Here is a 12,823-nt window from a genome sequence, read left to right on the forward strand (position 1 = left end):
TTTGAGAAATAATTGTCTGTTAGTACTCGATACTGTAGATTGGCTTGCTTTATTTGGTTCTTTAGTTGCTTGAGTTCAACAATATACCTTCCATGTGGTTAACTCAGCCACAATGGAATCAACTGCGTATGGAAGGTGCTTGAATTACAACTTTTAACAATGAAGCTTCTAATACAAGTTGCCAACTGAGAAGCATTGCTATGAAGTGAACATATATTGGAACACAAGTGCTCTTTTGGAAGGTGTAATACTGTTTTAAGTTAAGTATCTCAATCCACATGGTTATCATTCTTCTATCTATATAAATAAGATTCTAATTAGGACATTGCGTGGTATTAAAAATTGAAGTAATGCAATAGGCAATTTTAATAAAAAATAAAAAGAGGAGTATAAAGAATATACGTTTTTCACTGAAGACACAAGTACTACAAACAGAGTATTCTTATTTACAATAGGCTAGATTATTCTTAAGCTAATGGCTGTTGATGTCTTGAAGAAATACTTGAGCCCGATAGACATGCAAGCTAGTGTGTCATTGTGAATGGATGCAAGTCGGCAATTGTATCATCTTCACTAGCATTAACCTGCACATAATCAACAATATCAGTATATTTAAAGAGCAAAATGCATAACCGTATAGCATGCAACTCGTCAATTACGACGGCTCTAGAATTCATATTTGGTTTCTCAATTCAGTGCTTGCCTAAATAACATCATCTCGCTAAAAATTGTTTGGGAATTTAAAGATTGAAGTAGAGATTCAAACACTCAATTGTTTCACATTAACCACTAAAAGCAATGTGTTCTTCGACACTATCTAGAACCACATGACAACCTATGTATCTATCTCTTCCTCTCTACCATTTATCTAACCAAAGACGCAACCTTTGTCCCTATCTAGTTATTCTCCACCGTCTTCCCCCATATTTTAAATTTCAAGAAAGGTTGAAACCATCGAATTTTTTTCTTTGTATACTTCAAACCCAAATGTATGTGAGTTCTATGAAACCTTCACATTCTCAACATTCTAACTTGGAAGTAATAGGATTATAAATTTGAGGCCAGTTTCAAATGCGACGAATGAGTTAGGAGTTGACGCCTAAAGGGGAGATAATTCTCCACAGTTTTTGCAAATTTATTCTCAACTTATTCATGATGTTTGGTTTTATCCCATTTGCCTTTTCAAAACCTTTTGTTTGTCATACATTTAAGACTTTTGTACAAATCATACAGAAACACCATATTTGTCCATATCGACATCTAAACTTTGTAGATGTATCACAGTAAAATTTGTTGAAAAATCGCTACTACGCAACCACAAATTAGTTTATTTTTGAACTTTGGAAATAAAATATCATATACTACACGGTAAAACGGTTGTCTAGATGCCAATCTCATTGTTTATTTTTCAATTACCTTTGCACCTATCATCTTAAAAGATTTCTTTAGTTATTATGAAATCAATTATTTTTCACAACAAAAAAAAGTTAATTATACACTTTTTTGGAAGTCAAAGGAAAAAATTATCCATTTGTTCAAAAGTAATAAACCGAATGCATTTCAAACTTCAAAGTGTTCCCAAAAAATACAAAAACTGCTTTTAAAAAATGTCAATAAAAATCAATTAACAATTTTCTCTTAAAATAAAAACACGTGACTTTTTTTATGCGCTTATCCACAAAACAGTAAATTTATATACTTGTTAAACTACACAAAATATTCAGACTTTGTAAATTTATCTTGGGAGAAATTAGTACACTTGATGCTGATTTTAAAAACATATGTTGATAACAAAAAACACTTGACAAGAGAAAACAAATCTTTTCAAAAGAAAAAAAGAAAAAAACAACAATTTTTTTTAAAATACACTATAGTTAATTCCTCATAAAAACTACAAAAAATTTCTCATATCTAGTATTATTTGAGTTACCAAACTTTTTGTTCATTAAAAAACATTTATCAAATCTTGAAATTATGTAATAATATTCACAAAATTCACAAAGAAAAGCAAATTTAATTGGCATCTAGACAACCGCTCTACGCTTAGCATAGTATTTAATTTTCCAAAGTGCACAAATAAAATAACTCATAGTTGGATAATATAGATTTTTCGATATTTTTCTATGATACATCTGCAAATATAAGATGTTAAAATGGACCAACATGATTTCTGTAAATTCATACAATTATTTTAAATGTATAACAACAAAAAATTTCAAAGCAGGCTCATGAGAAAAACCCAACACGACGAATTAATCAAGAATAAATTTACAAAAAAGGGGAGATTTGTTCTCCAATTTAGGAGTCAACTCTATCCTTTCATCGTTCACATTTCAACAGCCTCAAACATTCTCAATCCTATTCTTTCCGAGTCAAAATGATGGTCACGTGAGTTTTTCAAAGAAACCAACGCACAAAATTTGGATTTGAAGTTTACAATGCATAAAATCAATGGTTTCAGCCTCCTCGATTCAAAATATGGGGGAAAAGTCGGCAAGGAAGAACCGATAAGGTCATTGGTCACTTTTCAGTTAGTAATTCGAAGAGAGGAATATGAAGATACACAAGTTAACATTAGGTTCTAAAATATCATCAAAAAACACACTTTTAGCGGCCGGAATGTGTCCCGATTGAGTGTTTAAGTCCTACTCAACTCTTTTGATTCCCACACAATTTTTAACAATATGAAAGTTATCCGGCAACACAGAATCTGCAAACCAAATCCAAATTCTAGCGCCCCCAACCATTAATAAACGAGTACACATTACCTATACTAACTAATATGCTTCACTTGTAGAATTAAATATAAACAGGCTACAGTGTTAGGCCACCATTTGTAACTGCATAATACGTACTTTTGGAATTTAACTAATGACGACTTATCATATCTACCTCATGCTTTTTGGGACCTGAAGCATACTAGGGAATTCTCAATTTTAATAGCACTAGCAAGAGATATACAATGACAATATTGCTAACAATGAAGCATGCAAATAAAATAATTGCTAATAGATGATAAGACATCTCTGTTAAATAAGTCCTTTCTCCTTGTACTTTGCATTAAGACAGAACTAGGAAGAAACCAAGACATGGAAGAAAACAACATAGATACATAACTGTGGCATTCTCCAATTCAAAGGCATAATATGCAACAGATATTTCATAACCACAATACCTTTCTAGATGTAGTTGAGAGTTCATATTCTGGTTGGCCCATGGGTTGGGCAAGTACTGATTGGTTTAAGAAGTTTAATCAGAGTCCAACCAGAGATTTTAAGTTGAGATCAAATTGGAGTAACAGAGAGTGGATGGCGGCACTTAAATTTCAGTTAATAACATATAATCATTATGACAGGAGATAGGAGAAATTGACCGCTAAAACACGGAGGAAGTCTGATTGTAGAAACGCCGCCTTGAAAGAAAGAAAACCAAAACCTTCCAAGAAAAAAAATAAATTCAAGAACAAACAAGAAACCGTGTAATCAAGATTGTGAGTGCAGGCAATATGTATAAATGCAATTCCTGGACAAATGGTATGAATCTTGAGCAAGACCGGATTGAACAAATTTGTTATGCAATGGGAAAATTGTGTGAACTCATGCTTCCTGAACTAATTATAAAAGAACCCTTGCAAAAGCAAAGTACCTTTTTAGGTAATAATCCGAGAAATTGAAGAGAACCCATGTAGTAGTTCCTTGAAACAATTAGCCAAAACCTCCAAGAAAAAGAAAAAAATTCAAGAGTAAATAAGAAATCGTGTAATCAAGAAGTACCTAAACATAAATAAGAAATCGTGGAATCAAGAAGTACCTAAAGATGGAGGCCTGAGGGCGGTCGCAGCACGAGAACGGCGGAGGTGGCTGCCTGAGAACGCGTCGCCATTAGAGCAGGGGCTTTTCTCTTGAACTCTCTCGATTTTGCACTCTCTCGATTTTGCACTCTCTCGATTTCTTTATGTTTTGTTCAAAATTCTCTTACCTGATGTTGTATGTAAATTGGGCTGGGGCCTATCTCCAACGGTACAAATTTCAGTTGGGCCCAACGGTAAAAAACTTATTATTATTATTTTTACTTTAATTTATAATGATAACAAAATTAATTCATTTGCTTGAAAATTTAAATTATTACCCAATTGAAAAATGGTCGAATAATAATTATAAAATATAAAATAATATATTCAAATAATAAAATTATGAAATTCAAATGCAAATTTTTTCGAGTGAGTAAGAGGAATTACAAAAATCGCGAAAAATATGGTAAAATGAATATATTAAAGTTTTTTGGTTAAGAATAAAATAGAATTTTTTGGATAAATAACAAAAATAATGAACTATTAGCCATGTGCTACTATAATTAAATCCTTACTAAATTTTATTTCCAGGAAATAATTAGCATTCATTTTTAACAGCAATATATAAGTTTCCATGAGTTTACAAAATTTGTTCATCTACATTATTATAAAAAACAAAAAAAACCCTTTGTCGTGCCAAATTTATCCTTGAATTCCATTTTTTCTCTAAAAACATTTTATTAGAATAGTAATTTTAATTTTTTTAGTAATTTTATAATTATAATTTTTTTCTCTCACCCACTGCTCCATTATTTCTCTCACATCAAACTTCTCCATATTTTTTTTATTAAATTAACAATCATAATATACTTTTTCTCTGTTGCGTGACGTTTCTTTCCTCTAACAAACTTTTTGTCTTTCTCACTCTCACGCCATGATTGTGGTTTTCACAAAAAAAGAATCTCTTAATCTTATATAATGACTTTTTTAATGCTTGCGAGAAGCGCGTGCAGCAGCGATTAATTTATTAATACATAAACTCAAATAATTACTGCAATTTGAGTGTTATATTTATTGTTAGTCCTCTCAACCATAAGTTTATTGATTCAATTACAATTTGTCAATTTAACATATTAAAAATGAATGAATCCACATATCCACTTAATTATAATTGGGTAGCTATACATTTTTACAAAAAATGGTTTACAAGTTACACTTTAAAAAAATTATTTTATAGTAACATCTTTTTAAACGGTCAAGTTAATAATATAAAAAAAAATAAAATTTATGACGATCGTTGTAACGGCACCCCTATCGCGGCTTTTTTTGGTAATAAGAAATCTTTGTAATGGCTTGCTTGACTATGTCACTAAGTCTATAAAATCGAGGTTATTCATTGTTATGTCTTTGCATTCTCAGAGATTCTGCTAGACTATGTGCCAGGGTTTGAGCCTGCGCGCTGCATTGAACTGTTTTCTAGGGAGATGATAGCAGGCTGGATTTCTTGGGGTAACGAACCCCTACACTTTCAAGATTCAAAGTACTTTCTAAAGTACAATTAATTGATTTCTACATGAAATGAAGGGCCTCATGATCAGAGAAGGTCATCCTTTCCATCCGAACCTCTGTTGACATTCTGATGATCTTTGCTCACCAATATGTTCCCGTATCCCTACGAAATCCAGCATTCTCGGACGGATTAGTTGAGGAATTTCGATTTGGTTTCTTATTAATAACATCTGATTACTCCTCTCAGGAAGTAATGACTCTCTGGAAGGCCAGCAGCCCATTGTTCTATGTCATGTAGGCTTATCATCAGTCAACACAAAGGTAAGGGTAGTCTGACGACAATCGGAATGCACATTAAATCTCTATAGTGTCAAGCAATAGTTTCTTGATGCTTTCAATAGTGTCAACCGGTTGTTTCTTGATGTTTTGTGTTGAATGGATGTGATGATGGTTTGATCATTGACCATGCAAATAATTAGAGTGCTTTTGTCAGATAATTTGTATCCACATCTTGAATCAGGCGATGATACTGTGCACTCTAATACCAAACGACATTGCATTCGCTTGTGATAAGGTTGATAGGACTTCCTCTGCATTCCCTAACATTTAGTTCAGTATCTCCAAATGGTACCAACATCCAACCAAAGCTATGTGATGATGATCAGTAACTTCTTGATAAAAAAACAGTTTGGTCTTCTTTAACATCTTGAAACCTGAAAAAAGACGAGTATCATATAAATTACTTGGAACTTGCTCACTCATATTTCTAACACGCCTGAGTTGACTAATATTTTCGAGAGTCGCCAAGCTAGTGAATGGTTTAACTGGAAAAGAAAACATGCCGTGAAAAGGTAGGAATCAAAAATAACTTTTTTTTTCTTTTATAATGTGAATTTGTTACTCGGAGTAGCCACTTCACAAAAGTATTTTTTTTTAGAAAAAAAGGAAATTGCGAAAGAAAAAAAAAAGGAAAAGAAAACACTAACCTATGGAAGTTAACGACTTCACATAGTTTATGCGTGCTCATCATTATCTCATGCCCAAACCCCTAAAATCTGTTCACCACTTCACAGTACACTTACGTGACAACTTATTACAAATAGTCAGTCGTGTTGGAAATGTTCTCAAATAAACTCATTCTATAGTGATGCACTTCATGTTCACATTCAAGTATAACCTTCTATCTGTGAGTTAGCTATGTGCACAATATAATATGAGCTTACAGTTCGTTCCTTCACACTGCATTGTGCAGAACCGGATGGGAACTTGGCTCTCGAGAGGTGCATGGGAACTTGGCTCACGAGGACGATTTCGCAGGTATGAATGTTGCCTTTGGTAGCTCTGGAAATAACATTTTATCTTCTTGGATTATAGACACGGGGGCGACTAACCATATGTGTGGCAATAATTGCTCCCTTGACAATCTTATAGCTCTTCCTAATCTCACACTTATACATTTACCCGATGCCTCTACACACTCTATTACACATACTGGGAATGTTACTGCACAAAAATTTCACTCTTACAAACGTTTTGTTGGTTCCCTCCTTCAAGTTCAACCTTCTCTCTATTCCCAAACTTTGCTCCTCATTATCTGTTGAAGTGTTGTTTCATGCGTCTCATTGTATGTTTCAGGACCCGAAGAGTAAACAAGTTATAGCGGTGGGCAATCAGGCTGGAAATCTGTATTTTGTGGATAAATCCTCCTTTGATTATGATGTGATACCAAAGTTCTTCCTGCTCCAGCTTTTATCTATGGTGTCCAACTTAGGCTTGGTGACACTTCGCCCAGTGCCAACTTGAGGAGGCTGTTGAGTTCTTGGGTGCTATTCATCATTCCTTTTGACAAAAAACAGAGTATGGCTTCTTCTCTCTTTGGTTTGTTAGCTGATGTGAGTTAGCAAGCATAGCTGGCATGTTCCTTTTTTCTTCCCGTGTGCTATATATAATCAACTGTTCAGCACAATTGTTAATAGCATGTGGTAAATATTTTCCACAGAAAACAGTGTGGCTTCTTCTCTCTTTCTTCAAGATATCAAAGAGAAAATCGCATTTTGACGTGTCAAAAGACAGGAAGAGAGAAGGCATGGACTGTAAGAATAAGATACTACGAGGGGTGATGGTTTAGTATTTCCCTTTTCTTTTTGCGTATACGTATATGCGATGATACAATATTAACATAAGGTAAACTGCTCAACAACAAAACTCAAATTTCTGTATCAACTGCAGAAGCTCTAAAAGAAGCCTCGTCAAGGGGTGTAAAGTGGTTATAGCGACACAAAAATAAGAAAGGAACTTTGTCTAGACTTTTGACACTGAACATTGTGTGCTTGACTTAGTCCTTGTTTGACACTGATGCTACTATCATTGGCTCGCTCTGTGATAGACTCGTCTATTCGGAAGATGGTAACTTGGCTGGCACATTATTTCATCAGAGTTTTCTTTTGGGGTTTGCATACATGTGTAGCTTCTGAGACATATGTTCTTTTCAGCAAATGAGATTTATGGCTTCGTTTTAGTGGTACTTTCTTTTCAATTGAACATTATGACAAGATTCTCAACTGTATTAACAAGTTTTCTCTTTATACAACAATTAGAAAAATAGAGTAGTCGTTTGTCTTCCCTGGTAGAGTGAATTCCTGCCGTGCTATCTCTTCATGGTTCTTTCTACCAATCTCTTCCTCACATGTGGAGTGACGTGATACACATTAGGAACTTCTTAGACCATGAACATGAAGATCAAATGCTTTTCTTCTAACATATTTTTTTTTTGCTGCAGCCTATAAATATAAACATAATTTGGTTAAATAGATTATTGCAGAGATCATGAAAAGACAGGGACATGGAAAAATCCATATTTTAAGTGTATTTAGTTAGAATATCAGGAGGGTTATCATGTTTGTTATTTGCTGTTCTTATGCAGGTATATTAAATGCTTAAATTAATTGCTTTGAACTATAAGTTCTATGATATTTCTATATTTAGCTATGATTTCCAGGGGTTGCTGGTCTATGGATTATTATTTGTATTGCTGACCCATCATTCATATAGTGGTGTACTATTGTAATAGCAGAAGCTGATCTTCTTAGACACTTCTGAGGTAGTAGCTGGTACTTTGTGCCCTTATTGGGCAAAAGCAACAGAAGTTCGTGCATATGTTACTCAAGCAGTATCGGATATGCTTGAAATTGTGGCACCTGGGACTTTGAAAGGAAGTGGTGTAAGAATACTTTTTGATCATCTATGGGTAACTCCCAAAACGGTAGCTGACTCAACCTGATGTTTTGATCAGTATCTAAGTCAATTAAAATAGTTTGCCTGAGGCATTTTGAAAGCAATTAATGTACTCGCATTACATTTTATTTGAGAAATAATTGTCTGTTAGTACTCGATACTGTAGATTGGCTTGCTTTATTTGGTTCTTTAGTTGCTTGAGTTCAACAATATACCTTCCATGTGGTTAACTCAGCCACAATGGAATCAACTGCGTATGGAAGGTGCTTGAATTACAACTTTTAACAATGAAGCTTCTAATACAAGTTGCCAACTGAGAAGCATTGCTATGAAATGAACATATATTGGAACACAAGTGCTCTTTTGGAAGGTGTAATACTGTTTTAAGTTAAGTATCTCAATCCACATGGTTATCATTCTTCTATCTATATAAATAAGATTCTAATTAGGACATTGCGTGGTATTAAAAATTGAAGTAATGCAATAGGCAATTTTAATAAAAAATAAAAAGAGGAGTATAAAGAATATACGTTTTTCACTGAAGACACAAGTACTACAAACAGAGTATTCTTATTTACAATAGGCTAGATTTATTCTTAAGCTAATGGCTGTTGATGTCTTGAAGAAATACTTGAGCCCGATAGACATGCAAGCTAGTGTGTCATTGTGAATGGATGCAAGTCGGCAATTGTATCATCTTCACTAGCATTAACCTGCACATAATCAACAATATCAGTATATTTAAAGAGCAAAATGCATAACCGTATAGCATGCAACTCGTCAATTACGACGGCTCTAGAATTCATATTTGGTTTCTCAATTCAGTGCTTGCCTAAATAACATCATCTCGCTAAAAATTATTTGGGAATTTAAAGATTGAAGTAGAGATTCAAACACTCAATTGTTTCACATTAACCACTAAAAGCAATGTGTTCTTCGACACTATCTAGAACCACATGACAACCTATGTATCTATCTCTTCCTCTCTACCATTTATCTAACCAAAGACGCAACCTTTATCCCTATCTAGTTATTCTCCACCGTCTTCCCCCATATTTTAAATTTCAAGAAAGGTTGAAACCATTGAATTTTTTTCTTTGTATACTTCAAACCCAAATGTATGTGAGTTCTATGAAACCTTCACATTCTCAACATTCTAACTTGGAAGTAATAGGATTATAAATTTGAGGCCAGTTTCAAATGCGACGAATGAGTTAGGAGTTGACGCCTAAAGAGGAGATAATTCTCCACAGTTTTTGCAAATTTATTCTCAACTTATTCATTATGTTTGGTTTTATCCCATTTGCCTTTTCAAAACCTTTTGTTTGTCATACATTTAAGACTTTTGTACAAATCATACAGAAACACCATATTTGTCCATATCGACATCTAAACTTTGTAGATGTATCACAGTAAAATTTTTTGAAAAATCGCTACTACGCAACCACAAATTAGTTTATTTTTGAACTTTGGAAATAAAATATCATATACTACACGGTAAAACGGTTGTCTAGATGCCAATCTCATTGTTTATTTTTCAATTACCTTTGCACCTATCATCTTAAAAGATTTCTTTAATTATTATGAAATCAATTATTTTTCACAACAAAAAAAAGTTAATTATACACTTTTTTGGAAGTCTAAAGAAAAAATTATCCATTTGTTCAAAAGTAATAAACGAATGCATTTCAAACTTCAAAGTGTTCCCAAAAAATACAAAAACTGCTTTTAAAAAATGTCAATAAAAATCAATTAACAATTTTCTCTTAAAATAAAAACACGTGACTTTTTTTATGCGCTTATCCACAAAACAGTAAATTTATATACTTGTTAAACTACACAAAATATTCAGACTTTGTAAATTTATCTTGGGAGAAATTAGTACACTTGATGCTGATTTTAAAAACATATGTTGATAACAAAAAACACTTGACAAGAGAAAACATATCTTAGCAAAAGAAAAAAAGAAAAAACAACAATTTTTTTTAAAATACACTATAGTTAATTCCTCATAAAAACTACAAAAAATTTCTCATATCTAGTATTATTTGAGTTACCAAACTTTTTGTTCATTAAAAAACATTTATCAAATCTTGAAATTATGTAATAATATTCACAAAATTCACAAAGAAAAGCAAATTTAATTGGCATCTAGACAACCGCTCTACGCTTAGCATAGTATTTAATTTTCCAAAGTGCACAAATAAAATAACTCATAGTTGGATAATATAGATTTTTCGATATTTTTCTATGATACATCTGCAAATATAAGATGTTAAAATGGACCAACATGATTTCTGTAAATTCATACAATTATTTTAAATGTATAACAACAAAAAATTTCAAAGCAGGCTCATGAGAAAAACCCAACACGACGAATTAATCAAGAATAAATTTACAAAAAAGGGGAGATTTGTTCTCCAATTTAGGAGTCAACTCTATCCTTTCATCGTTCACATTTCAACGGCCTCAAACATTCTCAATCCTATTCTTTCCGAGTCAAAATGATGGTCACGTGAGTTTTTCAAAGAAACCAACGCACAAAATTTGGATTTGAAGTTTACAATGCATAAAATCAATGGTTTCAGCCTCCTCGATTCAAAATATGGGGGAAAAGTCGGCAAGGAAGAACCGATAAGGTCATTGGTCACTTTTCAGTTAGTAATTCGAAGAGAGGAATATGAAGATACACAAGTTAACATTAGGTTCTAAAATATCATCAAAAAACACACTTTTAGCGGCCGGAATGTGTCCCGATTGAGTGTTTAAGTCCTACTCAACTCTTTTGATTCCCACACAATTTTTAACAATATGAAAGTTATCCGGCAACACAGAATCTGCAAACCAAATCCAAATTCTAGCGCCCCCAACCATTAATAAACGAGTACACATTACCTATACTAACTAATATGCTTCACTTGTAGAATTAAATATAAATAGGCTACAGTGTTAGGCCACCATTTGTAACTGCATAATACGTACTTTTGGAATTTAACTAATGACGACTTATCATATCTACCTCATGCTTTTTGGGACCTGAAGCATACTAGGCAATTCTCAATTTTAATAGCACTAGCAAGAGATATACAATGACAATATTGCTAACAATGAAGCATGCAAATAAAATAATTGCTAATAGATGATAAGACATCTCTGTTAAATAAGTCCTTTCTCCTTGTACTTTGCATTAAGACAGAACTAGGAAGAAACCAAGACAGGGAAGAAAACAACATAGATACATAACTGTGGCATTCTCCAATTCAAAGGCATAATATGCAACAGATATTTCATAACCACAATACCTTTCTAGATGTAGTTGAGAGTTCATATTCTGGTTGGCCCATGGGTTGGGCAAGTACTGATTGGTTTAAGAAGTTTAATCAGAGTCCAACCAGAGATTTTAAGTTGAGATCAAATTGGAGTAACAGAGAGTGGATGGCGGCACTTAAATTTCAGTTAATAACATATAATCATTATGACAGGAGATAGGAGAAATTGACCGCTAAAACACGGAGGAAGTCTGATTGTAGAAACGCCGCCTTGAAAGAAAGAAAACCAAAACCTTCCAAGAAAAAAAATAAATTCAAGAACAAACAAGAAACCGTGTAATCAAGATTGTGAGTGCAGGCAATATGTATAAATGCAATTCCTGGACAAATGGCATGAATCTTGAGCAAGACCGGATTGAACAAATTTGTTATGCAATGGGAAAATTGTGTGAACTCATGCTTCCTGAACTAATTATAAAAGAACCCTTGCAAAAGCAAAGTACCTTTTTAGGTAATAATCCGAGAAATTGAAGAGAACCCATGTAGTAGTTCCTTGAAACAATTAGCCAAAACCTCCAAGAAAAAGAAAAAAATTCAAGAGTAAATAAGAAATCGTGTAATCAAGAAGTACCTAAACATAAATAAGAAATCGTGGAATCAAGAAGTACCTAAAGATGGAGGCCTGAGGGCGGTCGCAGCACGAGAACGGCGGAGGTGGCTGCCTGAGAACGCGTCGCCATTAGAGCAGGGGCTTTTCTCTTGAACTCTCTCGATTTTGCACTCTCTCGATTTCTTTATGTTTTGTTCAAAATTCTCTTACCTGATGTTGTATGTAAATTGGGCTGGGGCCTATCTCCAACGGTACAAATTTCAGTTGGGCCCAACGGTAAAAAACTTATTATTATTATTTTTACTTTAATTTATAATGATAACAAAATTAATTCATTTGCTTGAAAATTTAAATTATTACCCAATTGAAAAATGGTCGAATAATAATTATAAAATATAAAATAATATATTC

At 33.2% G+C, this 12,823-nt stretch overlaps 3 long non-coding RNA genes across 3 annotated transcripts; 1 reads left to right on the forward strand and 2 right to left on the reverse strand.

Annotated features, from left to right (window-relative positions):
- Positions 1-348: 348 nt before the first annotated feature.
- LOC148787041 (uncharacterized) lies at positions 349-3,957 on the reverse strand. Its single transcript, XR_016067389.1, has 3 exons — positions 3,811-3,957; positions 3,646-3,715; positions 349-584 (listed from the first exon to the last, which is right to left on the reverse strand). It is a non-coding gene; the product is annotated as an uncharacterized LOC148787041 (long non-coding RNA).
- Positions 3,958-5,218: 1,261 nt separating this feature from the next.
- On the forward strand, positions 5,219-7,107 carry LOC148787042 (uncharacterized). Its single transcript, XR_016067380.1, has 3 exons — positions 5,219-5,620; positions 6,552-6,616; positions 6,935-7,107. It is a non-coding gene; the product is annotated as an uncharacterized LOC148787042 (long non-coding RNA).
- Positions 7,108-9,051: 1,944 nt separating this feature from the next.
- Positions 9,052-12,621, reverse strand: LOC148787043 (uncharacterized). The gene is made up of 3 exons (XR_016067383.1): positions 12,471-12,621; positions 12,306-12,375; positions 9,052-9,246 (listed from the first exon to the last, which is right to left on the reverse strand). It is a non-coding gene; the product is annotated as an uncharacterized LOC148787043 (long non-coding RNA).
- Positions 12,622-12,823: the final 202 nt, after the last annotated feature.

Source organism: Sesamum indicum, linkage group LG9 (genome assembly GCF_026168435.1).
Source record: "Sesamum indicum cultivar Baizhima isolate 11 linkage group LG9, ASM2616843v1, whole genome shotgun sequence".
Taxonomy (NCBI): Eukaryota; Viridiplantae; Streptophyta; class Magnoliopsida; order Lamiales; family Pedaliaceae; genus Sesamum; species Sesamum indicum.